At 40.9% G+C, this 27600-nt stretch overlaps 1 long non-coding RNA gene across 1 annotated transcript in view; it reads right to left on the minus strand.

The window, feature by feature from the left end:
* Positions 1-1210: 1210 nt before the first annotated feature.
* The window catches only part of LOC307179879, a 229218-nt gene continuing 202828 nt past the window's right edge, over positions 1211-27600 (minus strand). Inside the window, exon 5 of the long non-coding RNA XR_013825584.1 lies at positions 1211-4173. This is a non-coding gene — a long non-coding RNA (uncharacterized lncRNA). The remainder of the gene's footprint in view (positions 4174-27600) is intronic.

Raw genomic sequence — 27600 nt, forward strand, 5'->3', positions numbered from 1 at the left:
TGGTTTTTCTTTATAGCCTGAGCTTTACCAAGGAACTGCAAGTTCTTTGAGTACTGAGATTTCAGATGGATTCTGTGTCAGAATCCAAATCTTCTAGTCCCAGAAAGTGGGAACATGAAAGTACTTCTATTTGCTGTAGCTGTATTTTGTTACAGGTTGAATTAAATCGTCTACATGGAGTGGTGAGTGAGCTTTGGAGAGAAAAGCCTCATGACAGGAAAGTTAATTGATTTCCCAAATAGTTACCTTTCAGTGGCTGCATGTGTGAGTCCTGATGGATTCAGCTCAAACAGCCTTTGTAGGATTTAGATTGGTTTCAAGTAGCCTCCTCCACAGTTTAGCTCATTCACGCTGGGAACGTGGTTGTCTTTTGTCGGGACAGACTCCATTTTCCCTGGAAGAACTTCCTTCGCAGGAAGCAGCTTGGGAACTGCTGTGATGGTTAATTTTATGTGTCAGCTTGGCTGGGCCATGGTGTCCAGATATTTGGTCAAACATTATTCTGGATGTTTCTGTAAAGGTGTTTTGGGATGAGATTAACATTTAAATTGATGGATTTTGAGTAAAGCAGGCTGCCTTCCATAATATGGGTGGGCCTTATCCAATCAGTTAAAGCCTTAGTGGAACGGAAGACTGACTTCCCCTAAGCAAGAGGGATTTCTGCCAGCTGATGGCCTTTGGACTCAAACTGCAACTCTTTCCTGGGTCTCCAGCCTGCTGGCCTACCCAGAAGATTTTGGACTTACCAGGTCTCCACAATCATGTGACTCAATTCCATAAAATCTCTCTCTCTCTCTCTCTCTCTCTCTCTCTATATATATATATATATGTGTGTGTGTGTGTGTGTGAATATATACACACATATACTTACATACATACATATCCTGTTGCTTCTGTTTCTCTGGAGAACCCTGACTAATACCATTAGTAAGAAGTCAACTTAAAACAAAAAGAACTGTTTCTTCTCTGAATTATTTTGTTTTAATTTTTTTTTTATTTTGTTTTAATTTTTGTGGGTAGGTTGTAGGAGCCCAACCTTCTCCTTCTGAGAGATTCATCCATATAAGAATACATAAAAAATACATATAATAGCATTTTTACTTTCTTTTGTTTGCACCAAGAGAAAGCTGAGAACGAATGCTATATTTCGCTGATCTTTCTGAAGAATTTTCGAACGAATCCTTGTGTACTTTGACTTTCATCACACCTACTTTATCCTGGAAGCCCCTTTTTTATATCCTCTCCTTCTCAGAGGAGGAGATTTTCCTGGTTCTGTGGAGTAATAGTAATAGTAATTGCTTACTTCTTTTACTTGCTAGTCAATTTTGTTGAAATGTGTGGTATTTGTGGTATTTATACTTCCCTCAATCTGAGCCAATTTGCACAATGCATTTTTGGCCTGTTACTAATAATATCTATCCTATTTCCCAATCATTATACAGATTACATCCTATTTTTACATATCCTTGGTCATTTTAGTAGAATTCGTTGAGGAGGGGGAGTGTCTTAGTTTAGATTTCCTGAAAGCAGACCTGAGACAAGGATGTGGGTACAGTTAGTTTATCTGAATAGTGAGGCACGGAATGGAGGACTATCAATAAAGTATACTGTACTAGGTTCCTATTGCTGCTGTAACAAAGTTCCACAAATTTAGTGGCTTGAAACAGCACTATTATTTTCTCATGGGTCTGCAGTTCAGAAATCCAACATGGGTCTCACTGGGCTAAAATCAGGGTGTCAGCAGGGCAGAGTTCCCTCCTGGAGGCTCTAGGGGATAATCCATATTCTAGCCTTTTCCAGTTCCTAGAGGTCACCCACATTCCTTGGCTCATGGTCCCCTCTACCTTCAAAGCCAGCAATGTCTGGTCAAGTTTTTCTCATATCAAATCACCCTGACAGTGATTCATCTTCTGCCTGCGACTTTCACTTTTAAGAACGCTTGTGATAACATCAAACCCACCCTGATAATCTAGGATAATCTCCCTATTTTCAGGTCACCTGATTAGCAACTTAATTCTATCTGCAGCCTTAATTCTCCTTTGCTATGTAATATAACATATTACAGATTCCAAGAATTAGAATATGGACATCCTTGGGTCTCCATTTTTCTGCCAACCATAGGTACATTAAGGATTGAGTTACAATGGTAGACAATTGATACAATTGATGTGGAATATACTTGTGGCCCAACCTGACCAGAAACAAGAGAATGGATTCTGGGAAATGTAGTTGAACTTAGCCTAACTGACACACTACAAAGCTACCACAGTCCATTCTTGTTGACTTTGAACTCAAGTACATCTCCTTGAACCATACTTAATTGCCGAATAAAGACTATGCTACATAAAACTGAAAACATGCTACTCCTTTTCCCAGGAGAGGACGGAGTTTCTTTAGTGTCTTTGGTTGATTTTCATTCTTCCCCCTGTTGATACATACTTCCTGTTTTGTGTCATGTAACTCAAATATGATATAAAGTTAACAATTATTAACAGGTCTTATGTTAGATGATAAGGGGGTGTCAGAAGAAAAGAAATGAAAGTATTATTACATTATATATATAATTAAACTATTAAATAAAAATATTAAAATAAGGAAGAAATACTCATAAGTCATATAGTCCTCATTTCTGCAATGGTCATGTGGTCATAGTGGATAGTTAAAACTATTTCCTTTGTCCTCAACAAGCACCTCATTTCCTTTGGTTCTTTACCTGGTGGAGTGACCCAAAACTTCATTCCTAAAGGGTCTGGGCTATTAGAGCCCTGTCTGAATTAAGCTGTTGTAGTTTTCCACTAACTTTAATCATAGGATGTGGGAGCACCAAGAGGTACTTTAGAGGATCTGCTGTATTCCAGACACTCTCCTCCTTACCCACATTGTGTGGTAGTAGCAACCCAATTTCCCCTTGGTGATCAGGACTAATCACGCCAGCCAGAGTAAACCACCCCCGTTGCCTGCCTGCTTATTCAGTGGCAGGAGGCACCCAGAGTGGCCAGGCAACAGTCTCAACTTCCAATTCGGAGGAATCGTTGTTGGGTTCCCTGGTGAAAGCATTCCTCTCTTTGGAACTAGGGCCTCTAGACCAACAGAGCCTTAAGTCACAGGGATGCAAAGCAAACACTTTGCTAGTGTATCACCAGAGGTAATAGTGAGAGGAGCCATTCCCATTTCCATTCCTGGGTTTATGAATATTGGCTAAGGGAGAACCAGCACCATATATTGAATGCTGACTTAGAGCACATACAGCCTCCTGGAGGGCTTTGCTTAGTCCTGCAAGTTACACTTGTCCCTTGGTATCTGCAGAGGATTGGTTCCATGACCCCTGCAGATATCAAAATCCACAGTTGCTCAAGTTCCTTATGTAAAATGGCATAGTATTTGAATGTAACCTACACAAATCCTCTTGTATATTTTAAATCATCTCTAAATTACTTATAATACCTACTACAATGTAAATACTACGAAAATAGTTGTAAATACAATCCAAATGTTATGTAAATAGTTTCTGGCATGGAAAATTCAAGTTTTGCTTTTTGGAACTTTTTGGAATTTTTTTGGAATATCTTTTATCCACAGCTCATTGAATCCACAAATGTTGAACCAATGGATATGGAAGGCCGGCTGAATTGCCACTTAGCTGGTGCTATAATTGCATCTTCAAAAGGCCATTCCACCGTTCTGGCAAACCAGTTGCTTCAGGATGATGAAGAACATGGTTAGACCAGTGAATTCCGGGCATGGGCCCATTGCCACGCTTTATTTGCAATGAAGTGAGTTCCTTGATCAGAAGCAAGGCTGCGTACAAAACCGTGGTGGTGGATAAGGGATCCTGTAAGCCTGTGGATGATAGTTTTGCTAGAAGCATTTTGTGCAGAGAAGAAAAATCCATACCCAAAGTAAGTGTCTATTCCATTAAGAATAAAACACTGCCCCTTCCATGATGAAAGCGGTCCAATATAATCAACCTGACACCAGACAGCTGGCTGATGCCCCTGGGGATGGTGCCTATCAGAGACTCAGTAGTTTCTGGTGCTGACAGATGGGGCACTCAGCAGGGGCTGAGGTCAGCCTGGGTGAGTGTAAGTCCATGTTGCTGAGCCCACGCATAACCTCCATCTCTGCCACCACGGCCACTTTGTTCATGAGTTCATTAGGCAATGGCAGGAGTAGCTGAGGAAGGAAGCAGAAAAAATATACATTTTAGTTAGTTTATTACGGTTTGCCAAAATCTTCTTGGCTTCCAAAGACAAGTTAGTATGCTGTAAATCATTGTATCATTTAGGAATTACATGCGGCTGCTCGTTACAGTGACTTTTAATAATAGTGACTTAAAAGATCTACAAGTTTATCTTTCTGCTTCATAAAAGAAGTCTAAAAATAGTTAATGCAGCACTGGCATAGAGGACCCATAATCATCAGGGATATAGTGTCCGCCTCTCTTTTGCTATGATATCCTTAGCAAGTGGTTTCTATCCTCAAGGTTGCCTTGTGATCAACGATGGCTGCTAGGGCTCTAGTAATTTCATCAAATTCAAGGTTGAAAAGCACAAAGTGGAAAACACAAAAGGAGTATTTACAAGCTGTCTGTTTCCCTTTGTAGGAGCTTTTCTAAAATTTCCTCCCAACAACTCCATCTATTTTTCATTGGTTTTAGTCACTTGGTTTTAGTCACTTGTTTTAGTCACTTGTTTTAGTCACAGGTTTTAGTCACTTGGCCAAACCTAGAAGCATAATAGGCGAGGAAATATAATTTTCTGGCTAGCTCTATTATTTCCCCAAATAAATTTGGGGATTTGTACCTAAGAGAGAGAGTCAGAGTGGATATTAAATTGGCAACCAGCAATCTGACATAGCACTTTTCTTCTAATAACTACCCTCCAGTTGAGATGATGTGTGGTTCTAAGAAGATATGCTTTTATTGCTATGACAGAATTGAAGTGGATGAAACTGCCTCTAGCTCTTTTATGTCTAGTTACTCAGTGGATACCTGAATCCAGTTACAAAACCTATAAGATTTTATTTGTTCATATTTTCCCTAATGAAAAGAGACAGCAAGTAATAGGATTGTTTTTAGTTTTATTATGATCTTTTTTGCCTTAAATAACTATAACTCTCTCTCTCTCTCCCTCTCTCTCCCTCTCTCTCTCTCTCTCTCTCTCTCTCTCTATATATATATATGGCTGAGCCAAATTTGAAGTGAAGATATCCAGATTCTTCCCCACTCCACCCCCATCAAGACACTTACTCTACAAAAAGAGAATAATAGAAAGTAAACAGCAGCCATGTCAATGGATAATTCAAGGTGACAAAATGAAGGGAGACCCTAGTATCACCCCAACTCAGATGATATAGCAGGTTAAATGCTGAGCCTTTCCCTGGGCACCTATACCAAGACAGGCTGCTGTCAGAGGACTTCAAAATTGCTAGCTTCAAACAGGGACAAAATCTCAGCATTTCTTATGAGCTTTTTCACATTTTCACCTCTTTTCTTCATTTATTAACAATGATAAGCAAGCTGTGATGGAGTTGCTCTTTAAAGATAATGATTCAGTTCTTTGTACCTTCCTTTTTTATAAAGGCTGAGCCCTGAGAAAGTCAGCATAAGACCTGCGTGGGTGGTGGGCAACCATCAACTAAGTGTAATTTGAAGGTAATCATAGAACCGTCACCACTTAAGACTATTCACTGCAGAAAAAAAAGGAATCATTTGAGTGATTTCTAAGCTCTTTAAAATAACTTCCCTGAGAAGAAAATTATTTTAATTCAGGCTATTAGTCATTTCTATCTCAATATAAATTAATTACATCAGATATTTCCTGCTTAACACATAAATGAAAAAGTCTCAGGGCTTATGGGTTTTGAATGAGATGGCAGCATGAGCACTGAACAGGGAACAGGCAGGAAGCGGGGGCTGCAGAGAAGTTTTATAGGAAAAAGTAAACAGTAAAAATGGTAGAGTTGGATTGGAGGCTGCACTTGTAGGACTAGGGGGCATGGTAAGTACTTTAGGCAACTAAAAACTAGTGTTAGGGTGCTGAGTGCTTGGAGGGACATAAAAGATGACTCTATTGAAGAAAAAGAAACTGAGAGTGTGAGAGAGAGAGAGTTAAACACGAAATTCTTAGCAATTGCATTGACCCGACTCCCTTCTTTCCTTTTCACCCCAGATGGTTTCTATGAGCAAATCTCGTAATTTCTATTTTATTTATTTATTCATTGTTTTTTTTAAATTGTTTTTCACTGTGGCATCAACTTTCTATTCACAAAGAAAAAGCTCCAGTCCATCTTTTAATATTTTTGAAAAATTCCTTACATTACAGAATGAAACTGAAATGTATTAATATTCCACTCTTACATTCCATGACAAACAAACAAAAAATTTCATGAGCCAAAAACAAACAGGGAGAAGCTTATAAAACTATATATAGCAACAGAAAGAATAAAATACCTAGGAATAAACCTAAGGAGACAAAAGACCTGTATGCAGAAAATTATAAGACACTGATGAAAGAAATTAAAGATGATACAAACACATGGAGAGATATACCATGTTCTTGGATTGGAAGAATCAACATTGTGAAAATGGCTGTAGTACCCAAAGCAATCTACAGATTCAATGCAATCCCTATCAAACTACCAGTGGCATTTTTCACAGAACTAGAACAAAAAATTTCACAATTTGTATGGAAACACAAAAGACCCCGAATAGCCAAAGCAATCTTGAGAAAGAAAAACGAAGCTGGAGGAATCAGGCTCCCTGACTTCAGACTATACTACAAAGCTACAGTAATCAAGACAGTATAGTACTGGCACAGAAACAAATACAGATCAATGGAACAGGATAGAAAGCCCAGAGATAAACCCATGCACATATGGTCACCTTATCTTTGATAAAGGAGGCAGGAATGTACAGTGGAGAAAGGACAGCCTCTTCAATAAGTGGTGCTGGGAAAACTGGACAGCTACATGTAAAAGAATGAAATTATAACAGTGCCTAACACCATACACAAAAATAAACTTAAAATGGATTAAAGACCTAAATGTAAGGCCAGAAACTATCAAACTCTTAGAGGAAAACATAGGCAGAACACTGTATGACATAAATCACAGCAAGATCCTTTTTGACCCACCTCCTAGAGAAATGGAAATAAAAACAAATAAACAAATGGGACCTAATGAAACTTCAAAGCTTTTGCACAGCAAAGGAAACCATAAGCAAGACAAAAAGACAACCATCAGAATGGGAGAAAATATTTGCAAATGAAGCAACTGACAAAGGATTAATTTCCAAAATTTGCAAGCAGCTCATGCAGCTCAATAACAAAAAAACAAACAGCCCAATCCAAAAATGGGCAGAAGACCTAAATAGACATTTCTCCAAAGAAGATATACAGATTGCCAACAAACACATGAAAGAATGCTCAACATCATTAATCATTAGAGAAATGCAAATCAAAACTACAATGAGATATCATCTCACACCAGTCAGAATGGCCATCATCAAAAAATCTAGAAACAATAAATGCTGGAGAGGGTGTGGAGAAAAGGGAACACTCTTGCACTGCTGGTGGGAATGTGAATTGGTTCAGCCACTATGGAGAACAGTATGGAGGTTCCTTAAAAAACTACAAATAGAACTACCATATGACCCAGCAATCCCACTACTGGGCATATACCCTGAGAAAACCATAATTCAAAAAGAGTCATGTACCAAAATGTTCATTGCAGCTCTATTTACAATAGCCTGGAGATGGAAGCAACATAAGTGTCCATCAACAGATGAATGGATAAAGAAGATGTGGCACATATATACAATGGAATATTATTCAGCCATAAAAAGGAACAAAACTGGTTTCTTTGTAGTGGGGTGGATGGACCTAGAGTCTGTTATACAGAGTGAAAAGTCAGAAAGAGAATAACAAATACCATATGCTAACACATATATATGGTATCTTAAAAAAAATGGTCATGAAGAACCTAGGGGCAAGACGGGAATAAAGATGCAGACCTACTAGAGAATGGACTTGAGGACACGGGGAGGGGGAAGGGTAAGCTGGGACAAAGTGAGAGAGTGGCATGGACATATATACACTACCAAACATAAAATAGATAGCTAGTGGGAAGCAGCTGCATAGCACAGGGAGATCAGCTCGGTGCTTTGTGACCACCTAGAGGGGTGGGATAGGGAGGGTGGGAGGGAGGGAGACACAAGAGGGAAGAGATATGGGAACATATGTATATGTATAACTGATTCACTTTGTTATAAAGCAGAAACTAACACACCATTGTAAAGCAATTATACTCCAATAAAGATGTTAAAAAAAACTATATATGGATCTCATCACTAACAGCTGAACAGAGAAAGGAATTAAAACACTTTAATTAAAAAATCACGAGTGGATGATAAAGTGTGTAGAAACTGAAAATTTACAAACTATTTAAAACGTGGAATCACTGACTGTTCCAAAATTACACAGATGGATCATGGGTTGTGGTGAACAGCAGAAAGGGATTATGGATGGATCTGCATTGTTCTATCTGATCCCCATGCTACCCGTCTCCGAGGAATATGCAGTAGCTTGCATCTGCCAATCCCAAACTTCTAATTTATCCACCCCCCCACACTTTCCCCTTTGGTAACCATAAGTTTGTTTTCTATGTCTGTGAGTATGTTTCTGTTTTGTAAATAGATTCATTTGTATTATTTTTTAGCTTCCACATATGTGACATTCATATTATATTTACATTTCTCTGACTTCACTAAGTGATAATCTCTAGGTCCATCCATGTTGCTGCAAATGGCATTATTTCATTCTTTTTTATAATATTCCATTGCATATATGTACCACATCTTTATCCATTCATCTGTTGGTGGACATTTAGGTTGCTTCCATGTTTTGGCTATTGTAAATAGTGCTGCTATGAACACTGGGATGCGTGTATCTTTTTGAATTAGAGTTTTCTCCATTATAATCTCTGATTAAAATAGACTCAAAATCTGACCATTTCTCTGTATTTCCATCATTACCACCTTTTTCTCCTGGATTATTGCAAAAGCCTGCTCATCGGTCTCCTGTTTCCTTCATTGTCCCCCACAAAGCAAACAGAACATTTCTTTTAAAAGAAAATCCAGGGAGGGACTTCCCTGGTGGCCCAGTGGTTAAGACTCTCCACTCCCAATGCAGGAGGCCCAGGTTCAATCCCTGTTAAGGTAGCTAGATCCTGCATGCCATAACTAAGAGCCCACATGCCACAACTAAAAGATCCTGCATGCCTCTGCTAAAGATCCCGCATGCTGCAACTAAGACCCGGCACAGCCAAATAGATAGATAGATATTTTTTAAAAGATTCAGGGAGTTCCCTGGTGGTTCAGTGGTTAGGACTTGGTGCTGTCACTGCCCTGGCGTGGCAAAAAAAAAAAAAAAAAAAATCAGATCATCACACTCTGCTTAGAACTTTCTGATGGCTTCGTTTGTCTTTCAGAAGCAAATCCTAACCATGGTCTCTGAGACTGGCCCCTGCATCGCTCTTGACTTCATCTCCCAACTCTTGCCCTGGGTCATTCTACTCCAGGCACTCTGGCCTCCTTGCTGGACCTCTAATAAGCCAACAGCTCCTGTTTTCTGGGCCTTTGCATTTATGCTTCCCTCTCCCTAGAATGATCCTCCTTCAGAAATCTTCATTCACTCACTTCCTCACTTGATTCATATCTCTGCTTATAGATCAACTTTTTATTGGACTTTCCCTGAACACCTGATCCAAAAAGGCACTAGCACCCCACATTATAACAGACCATCTTTTTACCCTGCCATATGTTTCCTCGTAGAACTTATCAGAACTAGACATGTATATTTGCTTATTGATTCATTGCCTACATTTTCTCACTGGACAGCTTGTTGCCTGAGAGCAGATTCTACGCCTGATTCGTTCTCTGCTACACAGAGAGCACCTAGAAAAGTGCCTGGCACATAACAGTGGCTCAATAAATTTTTGTTGGCTGACTGTATAAATTGCATGAGGCCTCCAGAAGGTTCTAGGAAATCTTAGAGAAAAAGTTGAGATAGTCTTACTACAAATGGAGTACATGCTCAGCATCTTCTGCAGTCAGAAGCTGAATGCTTTTGTTCTGACACAAGAGTTGATGCTGCTTTGCTGAATCTCTGAGATAAACGTCTCCATGCACATTTAAAATGCTGACTATCATAGATTTCTTGAAAAATACTTCCATGCAATTACCTATAGTCTTTCCTGGGACAATTACCAAATGTGCTTATTAACATAAAAGTTATATTTCTGTTAAACATTTTGCTTTGGCTGTGATCATTTTGACTATACGAGGTCATAAATTTGTTCCAGACAAATCCCTTTTCAACCTCATTAATAAAAACAATTTGTGTTCATATATGACACACTTTTTTTTTTGCGGTACGCGGGCCTCTAACTCTTGTGGCCTCTCCCGTTGCGGAGCACAGGCTCCGGACGCGCAGGCTCAGTGGCCATGGCTCACGGGCCCAGCCGCTCTGCAGCATGTGGGATCTTCCCAGACCGGGGCATGAACCCGTGTCCCCTGCATCAGCAGGCGGACTCTCAACCACTGCGCCACCAGGGAAGCCCTATAACACACTTTTAATTTGTGGAGTTCTGAAGTTTCCTAGATACTTAATATGGTTCTGACCCATTTAAGGTTATACAGTAAGTTCCCTACATACGAACAAGTTCTGTTCCAAGAGTGCGTCCTTAAGTCCAATTTGTTTGTAAGTCCAAGAAAGTTAGCCTAGGTACCCAGCTAACACAATCGGCTATATAGGACTGTACTGTAATAGATTTATAATACTTTTCACACAGATAATACATACAAACAAACAAACACAAAAAGTAAAGAAAACATTTTTAAACTTACAGTACAGTACCTTGAAAAGTACGGTACAACAGCTGGCATCCAGGGGCTGGCATCGAGTGAACAGGGAAGAAGAGTTACTGACTGGAGGAGGGAGAGGAGGTGGGAGATGGTAGAGCTGAAGGATCGTCAGCAATAGGGGCCGGAGGGCAAGCTGCAATTTCACTCACGCCTGACGCTGATGGCACAGGCTCTGGTTCCTTGCTGGATTCAGTTCTATCTAGCCTCTTTTCTCGTCATAGATGACACGGTAGCAGTGGATTGCATTCTGAATGGCTGCTGCAGCCTTCGTGTACCATTCTACATTCGAGTCCTATGCCTCAGAAACTAACAGTGCCTCCTCAAATAAAGAAAATCCCCTTGCCATTTCCTGCGTCGTGAATCTCTTCGGTTCTTCAGTTACTTCTTCCTCTTGTCTTTGTCCTTTCTCTGGGCACACTTGCATCTTTGAAAGTTCGCAACTTGAATGATCGTATGTAGGGGACTTAACTGTAATTTATTTTGTAGTCTTTGTAACTATAAATTCTCCCAGCTTGGTTAATATTTTCATTTGAGTGTGGGTTTAGTTTGAATCCTACTTTGCACAGACTATCTTGTGATGGCTTTGTAATGTGTCAACTTGCCTAGACTGAACTCCATTTCCCAGAATTCATCCTCTTGTTTGTTTGTAGTTAAGGTCAGCTGCAAACGAGATTCGTGGGAGATTTGGAGGCTGGAAGGGAAGCAATGGCCACTTAGGTTCACTCATGTTGGTGCTAATTTGCTGACTCACATCATTGGTGTGAAGCAGCAGCTGGGCCTGCAAATGCTCTACCTTCCTCTGATCCTCCTTTGGCTTCTTCAACTCCCAGGCCAGGTGTATGTATTTAGCTCTATGACAAAGAGCCCCACTTCTGCTGGATACCCTCATTGCCAAGGTCAGAGGCCACAATAATTGACACAGGTTTTAGCCCTTCCCCATGGGGCTCCAGCTGAAGAGTGTAGGTTCCAGTCTGCTTATAATCTTCCCTTCCTAACTGCCTTCCTTACGGATTTGAAGCCCTAGCATCATATGTGGAGAAAACAGCCTTACAGAGACTGCTTAACCAGCTCCCACAATCACATAAGGCCAACTCCATTTAACAAATCTCTCTCAGATAAATAGAGATAGGTGATAAATAGATAGACAGATAGTTCGATAGGTAGATGATAGAGATATAGATCCTAGTTGTTCTGCTTCTCTAATTAAACTCTAATCAATGCAGATTTTGCTACAAAGAGTAATTCCAGAGAAATAGAATCTTGAGAATGAGTTTTATTTTCTAGAAAAGGTTTTCTAATCTTGTTAGGTTTAAAGTCACTAGTGAGGGACTTCCCTGGTGGTGCAGTGGTTAAGAATCCACCTGCCAATGCAGGGGACACGGGTTTGAGCCCTGGTCTGGGAAGATCCCACATGCTGTGGAGCAACTAAGTCCATGCGCCACAACTAGAGAAAAGCCCGCACGCAACAACGAAGACCCAATGCAGCCAAAAATAAATAAATAAATTTATTTTTAAAAATAAAAGAAAAAGTCACTAGTGAGTCTATTTTAAGTGGTAAGGAGGGTACTAGTAGTCAGTGGCATGATGTGGCACTAGAGATACATAAAATATCACCATTGGATAATCCTAGTCAAATACTTAATGGAAGGCAAGGTTCTAGGTGACCATGTATTAGATGTCTTAGAACATCTTAGTCAAACTAAGGAGTGTAATGGAATTGGCTGGTTGCTCCTAACTGTGCTGCAGAAAGTAGGGAAAGTATGACCTCAGGGATTTGAATTCCCAGCTTAATGTCCACAGAAAGGACCTGCAAGCTTCTATGTGTGGACTGAGAGAAATTAGTATCTTCTGTAGCCAAAGGGCCAAGATTTCTGAAAACCAGACCCAGAGTCTCTCCCTTCCTGTGGCTGAATTACGCAAACCAAATTCTCAACCTTGAGGCATCTCTAGGGCACTGACTGGGAAAGAATGAGATCCTGAAAAATCGGAATGGTGGGGTGGGGGGTGGGATGAATTGGGAAATTGGGGTTGACATATATATACTAATATGTATAAAATAGACAACTAATAAGAACCTGCTGTATAAAAAAAATTTAATTAAAAAAATTTGGAATGGGGACCTATGGGAAAATCCTGGTAAAGCTGGTGACATTTAACCTTGAAGTTCTGCTGCACCTTCTTTGCCCATAGAAGCAGCCCTTCCACCCCTTCCTGAACAGTTAGCCTTTCTTTGTACAAAAAAGCTGTAATGGCCTCCTCTGCCTGCAAGGCACTGTTGATCCTCTTCAGAACCTACCTCCACCACTCTGCTTTGCTTCTAGACCTGTAACTAGACTCAAGTCCCAGCAGGCCCCAAAGAGTGAGGTACAAAGTTCAACCCATGAAGATCTGCTGTGCATACCAAAAGAATTGCATGATTTATGTTAATATATATGGTCAGAAACCTGGGGAATATATGTGGGAATCAATCTTTTTTTTTTTTCTTACATCTTTATTGGGGCATAATTGCTTTACAACGGTGTGTTAGTTTCTGCTTTATAACAAAGTGAATCAGTTATACATATACATATGTTCCCATATCTCTTACCTCTTGCATCTCCCTCCCTCCCACCCTCCCTATCACACCCCCCCATCCAACCCATCCAGGCGGTCACAAAGCACTGAGCTGATATCCCTGGGCTATGCAGCTGCTTCCCACTAGCTATCTACCTTACGTTTGGTAGTGTATGTATGTCCATGCCTCTCTCTCGCTTTGTCACAGCTCACCCTTCCCCCTCCCCATATCCTCAGGTCCGTTCTCTAGTAGGTCGGTGTCTTTATTCCTGTCTTACTCCTAGGATCTTCATGACATTTTTTCCCTTAAATTCCATATATATGTGTTAGCTTACAGTATTTGTCTTTCTCCTTCTGACTTACTTCACTCTGTATGACAGACTCTAGGTCTATCCACCTCATTACAAATAGCTCAATTTCGTTTCCTTTTATGGCTGAGTAATATTCCATTGTATATATATGCCACATCTTTTTTTTTTAACATCTTTATTGGCATATAATTGCATTACAATGGTGTGTTAGTTTCTGCTTTATAACAAAGTGAATCAGTTATACATATACATATGTTCCCATATCTCTTCCCTCTTGCGTCTCCCTCCCTCCCACCCTCCCTATCCTACCCCTCGAGGCTGTCACAATGCACCGAGCCAATATCCCTGTGCCATGCGGCTGCTTCCCACTAGCTATCTAACTGACGTTTGTTAGTGTGTATATGTCCATGACTCTCTCTCGCCCTGTCACAGCTCACCCTTCCCCCTCCCCATATCCTCAAGTCCGTTCTCCAGTAGGTTTGTGTCTTTATTCCTATCTTACCCCTAGGTTCTTCATGACATTTTTTTTCTTAAATTCCATATGTATGTGTTAGCATACGGTATTTGTCTTTCTCTTTCTGACTTACTTCACTCTGTATGACAGACTCTAGGTCTATCCACCTCATCACAAATAGCTCAATTTCGTTTCTTTTCATAGCTGAGTAATATTCCATTGTATATATGTGCCACATCTTCTTTATCCATTCATCCTATGATGGGCACTTAGGTTGTTTCCATCTCCGGGCTATTGTAAGTAGAGCTGCAATGAACATTTTGGTACATGACTCTTTTTGAATTTTGGTTTTCTCAGGGTATATGCCCAGTAGTGGGATTGCTGGGTCATATGGTAGTTCTATTTGTAGTTTTTTAAGGAACCTCCATACTGTTCTCCATAGTGGCTGAACCAATTCACATTCCCACCAGCAGTGCAAGAGTGTTCCCTTTTCTCCACACCCTCCAGCATTTATTGTTTCTAGATTTTTTGATGATGGCCATTCTGACTGGTGTGAGATGATATCTCATTGTAGTTTTGATTTGCATTTCTCTAATGATTAATGATGTTGAGCATTCTTTCATGTGTTTGTTGGCAGTCTGTATATCTTCTTTGGAGAAATGTCTATTTAGGTCTTCTGCCCATTTTTGGATTGGGTTGTTTTTTGTTATTGAGCTGCATGAACTGCTTGTAAATTTTGGAGATTAACCCTTTATCAGTTGTTGCTTCATTTGCAAATATTTTTTCCCATTCTGAGGGTTGTCTTTTGGTATTGGTTATGGTTTCCTTTGCTGTGCAAAAGCTTTGAAGTTTCATTCGGTCCCATTTGTTTATTTTTGTATTTTGGTCAGAAAGGATCTTGCTGTGGTTTATGTCATAGAGTGTTCTGCCTATGCTTTCCTCTAAGAGTTTGATAGTTTCTGGCCTTACATTTAGGTCTTTAATCCATTTTGAGCTTATTTTTGTGTATGGTGTTAGCGAGTGTTCTAATCTCATACTTTTACATGTATCTGTCCAGTTTTCGCAGCACCACTTATTGAAGAGGCTGCCCTTTCTCCACTGTACATTCCTGCCACCTTTATCAAAGATAAGGTGTCCATACGTGCGTGGGTTATCTCTGGGCTTTCTATCCTGTTCCATTGATCTTTCTGTTTTTGTGCCAGTACCATACTGTCTTGATACTGTAGCTTTGTAGTATAGTCTGAAGTCAGGGAGCCTGATTCATCCAGCTCCGTTTTTCATTCTCAAGATTGCTTTGGCTATTCAGGGTCTTTTGTGTTTCCATACAAATTGTGAAATTTTTTGTTCTAGTTCTGTGAAAAATGCCAGTGGTAGTTTGATAGAGATTGCATTGAATCTGTAGATTGCTTTGGGTAGTAGAGTCATTTTCACAATGTTGATTCTTCCAATCCAAGAACATGGTATATCTCTCCATCTATTTGTATCATCTTTCATTTTTTTCATCAGTGCCTTATAATTTTCTGCATACAGGTCTTTTGTCTCCTTAGGTAGGTTTATTCCTAGATATTTTATTCTTTTTGTTGCAATGGTAAATGGGAGTGTTTTCTTGATTTCACTTTCAGATTTTTCATCATTAGTGTATAGGAATGCCAGAGATTTCTGTGCATTAATTCTGTATCCTGCAACTTTACCAAATTCATTGATTACCTCTAGTAATTTTCTGGTAGCAGCTTTAGGATTCTCTATGTATAGTATCATGTCATCTGCAAACAGTGACAGCTTTACTTCTTTTCCAATTTGGATTCCTTTTATTTCCTTTTCTTCTCTGATTGCTGTGGCTAAAACTTCCAAAACTATGTTGAGTAAGAGTGGTGAGAGTGAGCAACCTTGTCTTTTTCCTGATCTTAGTGGAAATGCTTTCAGTTTTTCACCATTGAGGATGTTGGCTGTGGGCTTGTCATATATGGCCTTTATTATGTTGAGGAAAGTTCCCTCTATGCCTCCTTTCTGCAGGATTTTTATCATAAATGGGTGTTGAATTTTGTCGAAAGCTTTCTCTGCATCTTTTGAGATGATCATATGGTTTTACTCCTTCAATTTGTTAATATGGTTTATCACATTGATTGCTTTGCGTATATTGAAGAATCCTTGCATTCCTGGAATAAACCCCACTTGATCATGGTGTATGATCCTTTTAATGTGCTGTTGGATTCTGTTTGCTACTATTTTGTTGAGGACTCTGCATCTATGTTCATCAGTGATATTGGCCTGTAGTTTTCTTTGTGACATCCTTGTCAGGTTTTGGTGTCAAGGTGATGGTGGCCTCGTAGAATGAGTTTCGGAGTGTTCCTCCCTCTGCTATATTTTGGAAGAGTTTGAGAAGGATAGGTGTTAGCTCTTCACTAAATGTTTGGTAGAATTCGCCTGTGAAGCCATCTGGTCCTGGGCTTTTGTTTGTTGGAATGTTTTAATCACAGTTTCAATTTCAGTGCTTGTGATTGGTCTGTTCATATTTTCTATTTCTTCCTGATTCAGTCTTGGCAGTTTGTGCATTGCTAAGAATTTGTCCATTTCTTCCAGGTTGTCCATTTTATTGGCATAGAGTTGCTTGTAGTAATCTCTCATGATCTTTTGTATTTCTGCAGTGTCAGTTATTACTTCTCCTTTTTCATTTCTAATTCTATTAGAGTTTTCTCCCTTTTTTTCTTGATGAGTCTGGCTAATGGTTTATCTATTTTGTTTATCTTCTCAAAGAACCAGCTTTTAGTTTTATTGATCTTTGCTATTGTTTCCTTCATTTCTTTTTCATTTATTTCTGATCTGATTTTTATGATTTCTTTCCTTCTGCTAACTTTGGGGGTTTTTCGTTCTACTTTCTCTAATTGCTTTAGGTGCAAGGTTAGGTTGTTTATTCGAGATGTTTCCTGTTTCTTAAGGTGGGCTTGTATTGCTATAAACTTCCCTCTTAGAACCGCTTTTGCTGCATCCCATAGCTTTTGAGTCGTCGTGTCTCCACTGTCATTTGTTTCTAGGTATTTTTTTATTTCCTCTTTGATTTCTTCAGTGATCACTTCGTTATTAAGTAGTGTATTGTTTAGCCTCCATGTGTTTGTATTTTTTACAGATTTTTTCCTGTAATTGATATCTAGTCTCATAGCATAGTAGTTGGAAAAGATACTTGATACAATTTCAATTTTCTTAAATTTACCAAGGCTTGATTTGTGACCCAAGATATGATCTATCCTGGAGAATGTTCCATGAGCACTTGAGAAAACTGTATTCTGTTGTTTTTGGATGGAGTGTCCTATAAATATCAATTAAGTCCACCTTGTTTAATGTATCATTCAAAGCTTGTGTTTCCTATTTACTTTTATGTTGGATGATCTGTCCATTGGTGAAAGTGGGGTGTTAAAGTCCCCTAGTATGAATGTGTTACTGTGGATTTCCCCTTTTATGGCTGTTAGTATTTGCCTTATGTATTGAGGTGCTCCTATGTTGGGTGCATAAATATTTACAATTGTTATATCTTCTTCTTGGATCGATCCCTTGATCATTATGTAGTGTTCTTCTTTGTCTCTTCTAATTGTGTTTATTTTAAAGTCTATTTTGTCTGATATGAGAATTGCTACTCCAGCTTTCTTTTTGGTTTCCATTTGCATGGAATATCTTTTTTCATCCCCCTTACTTTCAGTCTGTATGTGTCTCTAGGTCTGAAGTGGGTCTCTTGTAGACAGAATATATATGGGTCTTGTTTTTATATCCATTCAGCCAATCTGTGTCTTTTGGTGGGAGCATTTAGTCCATTTACATTTAAGGTAATTATTGATATGTATGTTCCTATTCCCATTTTCTAAATTGTTTTGGGTTCGTTATTGTAGGTCTTTTCCTTCTCTTGTGTTTCTTGCCTAGAGAAGTTCCTTTAGCATTTGTTGTAAAGCTGGTTTGGTGGTGCTGAACTCTCTCAGCTTTTGCTTGTCTGTAAAGCAAAAGCTTCTCCATCAAATGTGAATGAGATCCTTGCTGGGTGGAGTAATCTTGGTTGCAGGTTTTTTTCCTTCATCACTTTAAATATGTCCTACCACTCCCTTATGACTTGCAAAGTTTCTGCTGAGAGATCAGCTGTTAACCTTATGGGGACTCCCTTGTGTGTTTTGTGTTATTTTTCCCTTGCTGCTTTTAATATGCTTTCTTTGTATTTAATTTTTGACAGTTTGATTAATATGTGTCTTGGCATATTTCTCCTTGGATTTACCCTGTATGGGACTCTCTGTGCTTCCTGGACTTGATTAACTATTTCCTTTCCCATATTAGGGAAGTTTCAACTGTAGTCTCTTCAAATGTTTTCTCAGTCCCTTTCTTTTTCTCTTCTTCTTCTGGAACCCCTATAATTCAAATGTTGGTGCGTTTAATGTTGTCCCAGAGGTCTCTGAGACTGTCCTCCGTTCTTTTCATTCTTTTTTCTTTATACTGCTCTGCAGTAGTTATTTCCACTATTTTATCTTCCAGGTCACTTATCCGTTCTTCTGCCTCAGTTATTCTGCTATTGATCCATCTAGAGTCTTTTTCATTTCATTTATTGTGTTGTTCATCGTTGTTTGTTTCCTCTTTAGTTCTTCTAGGTCCTTGTTAAATGTTTCTTGTATTTTGTCTATTCTATTTCCAAGATTTTGGATCATCTTTACTATCATTATTCTGAATTCTTTTTCAGGTAGACTGCCTATTTCCTCCTCATTTGTTAGGTCTGGTGCATTTTTACCTTGCTCCTTCATCTGCTGTGTGTTTTTCTGTCTTCTCATTTTGCTTATCTTACTGTGTTTGGTGTTTCCTTTTTGCAGGCTGCAGGTTCTTAGTTCCCGTTGTTTTTGGTGTGTGTCCCCAGTGGCTAAGGTTGGTTCAGTGGGTTTTGTAGGCTTCCTGGTGGAGGGCACTAGTGCCTGTGTTCTGGTGGATGATGAGGCTGGATCTTGTCTTTCTGGTGGGCAGGTCCACTTCTGGTGGTGTGTTTTGGGGTGTCTGTGGACTTGTTATGATTTTAGGGAGCCTCTCTGCTAATGGGTAGGGTTGTGTTCCTGTTTTGCTAGTTGTTTGGCATAGGGTGTGCAGCACTGTAGCTTGCTGGTCGTTGAGTGAAGCTGGGTGCTGGCGTTGAGATGGAGACCTCTGGGAGATTTTCTCCGTTTGATATTATGTGGAGCTGGGAGGTCTCTTGTGGACCAGTGTCCTGAAGTTGGCTCTCCCACCTCAGAGGCACAGTACTGACTCCTGGCTGGAGCACCAAGAGCCTTTCATCCACCCGGCTCAGAATAGAAGGCAGAAAAAATAGAAAGAATTCATAGAAGTAGGAATAAAGAAAGAAAGAAAGAAAGAAAGAAAGAAAGGCAGGAAGGAGGGAAAGAAGGAAGAAAGAAAGAAGATAAAATAAAGTAAAATATAATAAAGTTGTTATTAAATTAAAAATATTAAGAAAAAAAATGGACGGATAGAACCTTAGAAGAAATGCTGGAAGCAAAGCTATACAGACAAAATCTCACACAGAAGCATACACATACACACAAAAAGAGGAAAAGGGGAAAACATCATAAATCTTGCTCTCAAAGTCCACCTCCTCAATTTGGGATGATTGGTTGTCTATTCAGGTATTCCACAGATGCAGGGTACATCTAGTTGATTGTGGAGCTTTAATCCGCTGCTTCTGAGGTTGCTGGGAGAGATTTCCCTTTCTCTTCTTTGTTCTCACAGCTCCCAGGGGCTCAGCTTTGGATTTGGCCCCGCCTCTGCATATAGGTCACCAGAGGGCGTCTGTTCTTCCCTCAGACAGGACGGGGTTAAAGGAGCCGCTGATTCGTGGGCTCTGGCGCACTCAGGCCAGGGGGGAGGGAGGGGCACGCAGTGTGGGGCGAGCCTGCGGCGGCAGAGGTCGGCATGACGTTGCACCAGCCTGAGGCGTGCTGTGCGTTCTCCCGGGGAAGTTGTCCCTGGATCCCGGGACCCTGGCAGTGGCGGGCTGCACAGGCTCCCCGGAAGGGGGGTGTGGAGAGTGACCTGTGCTCGCACACAGGCTTCTTGGTGGTGGCAGCAGCAGCCTTAGCGTCTCATGCCCGTCTCTGGGGTCCGCACTTTTAGCTGTGTCTCGCGCCTGACTCTGTAGCTCCTTTTAGCAGCGCTCTTAATCCCCTCTTCCTCACGCACCAGGAAACAAAGAGGGAAGAAAAAGTCTCTTGCCTCTTTGGCAGGTCCAGACCTTTTCCCGGACTCCCTCCCAGCTAGCCGTGGTGCACTAACCCCTTCAGGCTGTGTTCACGCCGCCAACCCCAGCCCTCTCTCTGTGCTTAGACCAAAGCCCGAGCCTCAGCTCGCAGCCCCGCCCGCCCCAGCGGGTGAGCAGACAAGGCTCTCGGGCTGGTGAGTGCCGGTCGGCACCGATCCTCTGTGTTGGAATGTCCCCGCTTTGCCCTCCGCACCCTGTTGCTGTGCTCTCCTCCGCGGCTCCAAAGCTCCCCCCCCCCCCGCCACCCGCAGTCTCTGCCCGCGAAAGGGCTTCCTAGTGTGTGGAAACTTTTCCTCCTTCACAGCTCCCTCCCACTGGTGCAGGGCCTGTCCCTATCCTTTTGTCTCTGTTCTTTTTTTCTTTTGCCCTACCCAGGTACGTGGGGAGTTTCTTGCCTTTTGGGAGGTCTGAGGTCTTCTGCCAGCATTCAGCGTAGGTGTTCTGTAGGAGTTGTTCAACGTGTAGATGTATTTCTGGTGTATCTGTGGGGAGGAAGGTGATCTCCGCATCTTACTCTTCTGCCATTTTCCCCTCGTCCCCCTCGGGAATCAATCTTAAAGCTATATGATTAAGGTGAAAGGACTCTATCAGGCTGAATTTTATTGATATGGGCCTGTATTAGTCAGTTTGGGTTGTCATAACAAAATACCATAGACTGGTGGCTGAAGCAACAGAAATTTATTTTCTCACATTTCTGGGGGCTTGAAGTCCAAGATCAAGGTGTCATCAGGTTTGATTTCTGATGAGACATCTCTTCCTGATTTGCACATGGCCACCTTCTCACTGAAAGAGAGGGAGGTCTCGCTGGTGTTTCTTCCTCTTCTTGCAAGGACACCAGTCCTATCAGATTAAGGCTCCATCCTTATGATTTCATGTAACATTAGTTATCTCCTTAAGGCCCTCTCTCCAAATACACTCACATTGGGGGTTACATAGCTTCAACATATGAATTTGGGAGGGACAAAATTCAGTCCATAACAGGGCCCACTAGGCAAAGATTTTGTCTTCATGTCTTAGCTTGAGGGGCTTGACATAATGGTTCTAAAACTTTGCTTAGTTGGTTGGCTGAAACATGAACCCAAAGGTGACCTAAAGTAAATGAAATTGAAATGCCAGGACTGCCTTGGTACACTGCAGAAGAAGGTATCCAAAAGCTTGGGAATGTCAAAATGGCTTTATCATATGACTTGCTCACTCACCCTGAGAGGGTTCTGAGAACATATCCTGGCTGTGAGAAATAAATCTGAAAGGAGAGCCCCAGAATCCTAGATGAGTTTTATGCTGGGTATTCATTAGAGGTCAGAAATTACAGTGGGAACTGCTACCATAGAACTGGAATCACTAAATGTAATTAGAATGATGGAATCCTGGGATGACAAGGGCCAAGTGGCAGAACTTAATTGCTGTTACAGGTTGAATTGTGTTCCCTGGAACATATGTTAAAGTCCTAATCCCTGATACCTGTGAATGTGACTTTATTTGAAATAGGGTCTTTCAGAAGTAATCAAGTTAAGATGAGGTCATACTGGATTAGAATGGGTCCTAATACATGACTGGTGTCCTTATAAAAAGAGGGAAATTTAGACACAGGGAGAATAGGAAGTCATGATGAAGGCAGAGATTGGAGTGATGCAGCTACAAGGCAATGAATGCCAAGGACTGCTGGCAACCATCAGAAGCTAGGGGAGAGATATGGAATAGATTCCCCTTCAGAGCCTCCAGAAGGAACAATCCTTTCTTTTTTTTTAAATTGATCTACTTTTTTTTAAACATCTTTATTGGAGTATAATTGCTTTACAATGGTGTGTTAGTTTCTGCTTTATAACAAAGTGAATCAGTTATACATATAGATATGTCCCCATATCTCTTCCGTCTTGTGTCTCCCTCCCTCCCACCCTCCCTATCTCACCCCTCTAGGTGGTCACAAAGCACCGAGCTGATCTCCCTGTGCTATGCAGCTGCTTCCCACTAGCTATCTATTTTATGTTTGGTAGTGTATATAAGTCCATGCCACTCTCTCACTTTGTTCCAGCTTACCCTTTCCCCTCCCCATGTCCTCAAGTCCATTCTCTAGTAGGTCTGCATCTTTATTCCCATCTTGCCCCTAGGTTCTTCCTGACCATTTTTTTTTAAGATACCATATATATGTGTTAGCATACAGTATTTGTCTTTCTCTTTCTGACTTACTTCACTCTGTATGACAGTCTCTAGGTCCATCCACCTCAGTACAAATAACTCAGTTTCGTTCCTTTTTATGGCTGAATAATATTCCATTGTATATATGTGCCACATCTTCTTTATCCATTCATCTGTTGATGGACACTTAGGTTGCTTCCATATCCTGGCTATTGTAAATAGAGCTGCAATGAACATTGTGGTACATGATTCTTTTTGAATTATGGTTTTCTCAGGGTATATGCCCAGTAGTGGGATTGCTGGGTCGTATGGTAGTTCTATTTGTAGTTTTTTAAGGAACTTCCACACTGTTCTCCATAGTGGCTGTATAAATTTACATTTCCACTAACAGTGCAAGAGGGTTCCCTTTTCTCCACACCCTCTCCAGCATTTATTGTTTGTAGATTTTTTGATGATGGCCATTCTGACCGGTGTGAGAAATCCTTTCTAACACTTTGATTTTATACTTTAAGACTCCAGACAGTGAGAGGATACGTTTCTGTTGTCTTAAGGTACCCAATTTGTGGTACTTTGCTGCAGCAGCCCTAGGAAACTAATATGATTGCCAAAGACAAGATGGCGTAGTTACTGTAATGGACAGCAGTGTCAAAGCAGTAATCAGAATAGTCTGACTCACAGAGATCATTAGTTGTTGACTAGTGGATCATGGTGTCTCTAGAAAAGAAATAGATGGACAGTTTACTAAATTCTTAATTGCTCTGTATGAGCCTAGTAGTTCTAGACCTAGTGAACAGAAGTCTAATTTGAATCCCCAAAATACCATAGCCCCTCAATCAATTCCCAAATTTGAGCCAGTTCACAAACCTACAGTTCTTTGAATGAAGGGGAGACTATGTCCCCTTGAGAAAATTTCCTGCTATGCTGGCAAATACCTATATTGTTAACCTTCTTCCTAGCCTTCCCCAAAGGAACCTGCAGCCATTTACCATTTATTAGGGTGACTGTGCATTTGGGAAAGGGAAATAATCAGACTTTGGGGGAATTAGTGGACACTGGTGCTAAACTGACACCAATTCCCAGAGACCAAAAATGTTACTGTTGCCTTCATAGAGTAGAGACTTATAGAGGTCAAAGATCAGATGATCAATGGAGTTTTGGTCCCAGTGAGTACTCATACCCATCATGGAGTTATATCTCCCTTTTCAGAATGTATAATATGAATAGATGTACTCAGCAACTTTCTGAATCACCACATTGGTTCTCTGACACATAGAGAGAGGACTATTGTGGTAGGAAAGGCCAAGAGGAAGCCACTAAAACTGCCTCTAACTATAAAGTTAGTAAATCAATATCAGTTCTTCATCCCTGGAGGCATTGCAGAGATTCATGCCACCATCAAGTCTTTGAATGTGGGTGGGACCTGTGACTGGCGTCTAGGAAATAGAATATATAAAAGGAGGTGAGATGACATTCACTTGATTTGGTTATGTTATATAGCAAAGGTGATGATGGGATGTCATTCCCATTATTATTTATATTATGTTACATAAGACTCTGTCTTAGCTGTTTAGATATACAGTACTCTCATTCTGGGCTTGAAGAAGCAATCTGACATGTTGTAAACTTTCCATGGAAAGGATCACATGGCAGGAAACTGCAGGTGACCTTAGGACCTGAAGACAACCTCCAGCCAGCAAAAAGACAGATCCCTCAATCATATAACCTGAAAGAAATGAATTGTACCAACAAGCCAAAAAAACTTGGAAGCAGATTTTTCCAGTCAAAACTCCACATGAGAATATAGCCTATCCAACGTCTTGATTGAATCCTTGTGAGACCCTGAACAGAGAACTGAGGTAAGCTGGGTCTAGACCCCTGACCCACAGAAACTCTGAGATAATAAATGTGTGTTATTTTAAGCCAGTATAGCAAATTAATACATAGTTATAGGCATTTGAAAATCCGAAATTGCCTTCAGGAGATTCAGATATTGGAATGATCAAACGCTGCTTTAAAGTAAATGTTATTAATATTGTCAGGGATTCCAGTAGAGATCTAGAAACTATAAATGAAGAATAATCCAATGGAAAATTTATAACATAAATAATACAATATCTAAAATTAAGCATGCAATAGATACATTTAAGAGGAGATTAGATGTAGCTAATGAAAAAATTATAAAACTAGAATATAGAAGAAATAGAGTTAAAAAAGTGAACATGTAAGTAATTCTAAAGAATATAGAATGCATAAAACTCTAATGTTAATGACCAAGACTGTTTATATATATTTCAAATTAAAATACATTTCAATGATATCACAAAAGAAAATAAGGGATGTTTTGGTTAGCATCCACTGGTTATGCAGCAGTAACAAACAACCTCCAAAGCCTCAATGGATTAACAAAACAATTTACCTCACATTATATATTGGCTGTGGTAGCTGTGGGTTGGCTTTGGTTTCTCTCCATATATTGTCTTCATTTCAATATCCACAATAGAAGTAACCACTATTTGGAACATACTATTGTAATGGTAGAACAAAAAGAGCAATGGCAGAATTATCCAGTGGCTCTAAAGTTTCTGCTTGGACATCACATACAGTCACTTCCACTTACATTCATTTGGCCAATGTAAGTCATATAGCCAAGCTTTGGGTCAATGCTCAAGAAAAATCACCCCAGGGAGGTACTTCAAATCATGTGACATCAGGCAGGATTATATGATCTTTTATAAAGAATACAGAAATCAAAACATATTTTTGAATCTGAAAAAAATACCATCTACCAGAGTATAAATGAAATTAATGTGTTCTAAGGTCCTTATATTTTCTGGGATGTGGGAAAACATCTAATTTATATTAGAACCTAGTAAATAAGGATCCATGTTTTAATCTAGTGTAATCTGAAAAAGGATAGTAAAAGAACATATAACTAGTAAGGTACTTAGAGGAGAAATAGAGTAAAAAGAATATTTTATCAACACAAAGAAAGCAAAAAAAAGAAAAAAGAACATAAAATATATGGACTATGTAGAAAAGCAAGCATGATGGTACATTTAAATACAATTATATCAGTAATTATTGAATGCATTAAGTGTATAATGATATAAATATGCTAAAGATTATCAGACTGGATAAAAAACAAAGCCCTACTATATTCTATTTAAAATATAAGAGTGGTGGTGGAGAGGAAGATGGCGGAGGAGTAAGATGCTGAGATCACCTTCCTCCCCAGAGATACACCAGAAATACATCTACACGTGGAGCAACTCCTACAGAACACCTACTGAACGCTGGCAGAAGACCTCAGACCTCCCAAAAGGCAAGAAACTTCCCACATACCTGGGTAGGGCAAAAGAAAAAAAGAAAAGACAGAGACAAAAGGATAGGGACAGGACCTGCACCAGTGGGAGGGAGCTGTGAAGGAGGAAAGGTTTCCACACACTAGGAGGCCCCATCATGGGTGGAGACTGCGGGAGGCGGAGGGGGGAGCTTTGGAGCCGCAGAGGAGAGCGCAGCAACAGGGGTGCGGGAGGGCAAAGCGGGGAGATTTTGGCACAGAGGATCGGTGCTGACCGGCACTCACCAGCCCAAGATGCTTGTCTGCTCACCCGCCGGGGCGGGCGGGGCTGGGAGCTGAGGCTCGGGCTTCGGTCGGGGCGCAGGGAGAGGACTGGGGTTGGCTGCGTGAACACAGCCTGAAGGGGTTAGTGCACCACGGCTAGCCAGGAGGGAGTCCGGGAAAAGGTCTGGACCTGCCGAAGAGGCCAGAGACTTTTTCTTCCCTCTTTGTTTTCTGGTGCGTGAGGAGAGGGGTTTAAGAGCGCTGCTTAAAAGAACTCCAGAGACGTGCGTGAGCCGCGGCTAAAAACACGGACCCCAGAGATGGGCAGGAGACGCTAAGGCTGCTGCTACTGCCATCAAGAAGCCTGTGTGCCAGCACAGGTTACTATCCACACCCCCCTTCAGGGGAGCCTGTGCAGCCCGCCACTGGCGGGGTCCCGGGATCCAGGGACAACTTCCCAGGGAGAACGCACGGTGCACCTCAGGCTGCTGCAACGTCACGCCGGCCTCTGCTGCCGCAGCCTCGCCCTGCACGCCGTGCCCCTCCCTTCCCCCTGGCCTGAGTGAGCCAGAGCCCCCGAATCAGCGGCTCCTTTAACCCCGTCCTGTCTGAGCAAAAAACAGACGCCCTCCAGCGACCTACATGCAGAGGCGGAGCCAAATCCAAAGCTGAGCCCCTGGGAGCTGTGAGAACAAAGAAGAGAAGGGGAAATCTCTCCCAGCAGCCTCCGAAGCAGCGGATTAAAGCTCCACAATCAACTTGATGTACCCTGCATCTGTGGAATACATGAATACACAACGAATCATCCCAAATTAAGGACGTGGGCTTCGAGAGCAAGATCTATGATTTTTTCCCCATTACCTCTTTTTGTGAGGCTTTATATGTATGCTTCTGTGTAAGAGTTTGTCTGTATAGCTTTGCTTCCACCATTTGTCCTAAGGTTCTATCCATCCTTTTTTTCTAAATAATTTTTTTAAATTTAATAACGTTATTATACTTTATTTTACTGTAACTAACTTCTTTCTTTCTTTTTTCTTTCCTTCCCTCCTCCCTCCGTCCCTCCCTCCTTTCTTTCCTTCTTTCTTTCTTTTCTTCTTTCTTTCTTTCTTCCTACTTCTACTAATTCTTTCTCTCTACTTTTTCTCCCTTTTATTCTGAGCTGTGTGGATGAAAGGCTCTTGGTGCTCCAGCCAGGAGTCAGTGCTGTACCTCAGAGGTGGGAGAGCCAACTTCAGGACACTGGTCCACAAGAGACCTCCCAGCTCCACATAATATCAAACGGCAAAAATCTCCCAGAGATCTCCATCTCAACACCAGCACCCAGCTTCACTCAACGACCAGCAAGCCACAGTGCTGGACAACCTATGCCAAACAACTAGCAAGAGAGGAACA

Source organism: Stenella coeruleoalba (assembly GCF_951394435.1).
Source record: "Stenella coeruleoalba genome assembly, chromosome: X".
Classification (NCBI taxonomy): Eukaryota; Metazoa; Chordata; class Mammalia; order Artiodactyla; family Delphinidae; genus Stenella; species Stenella coeruleoalba.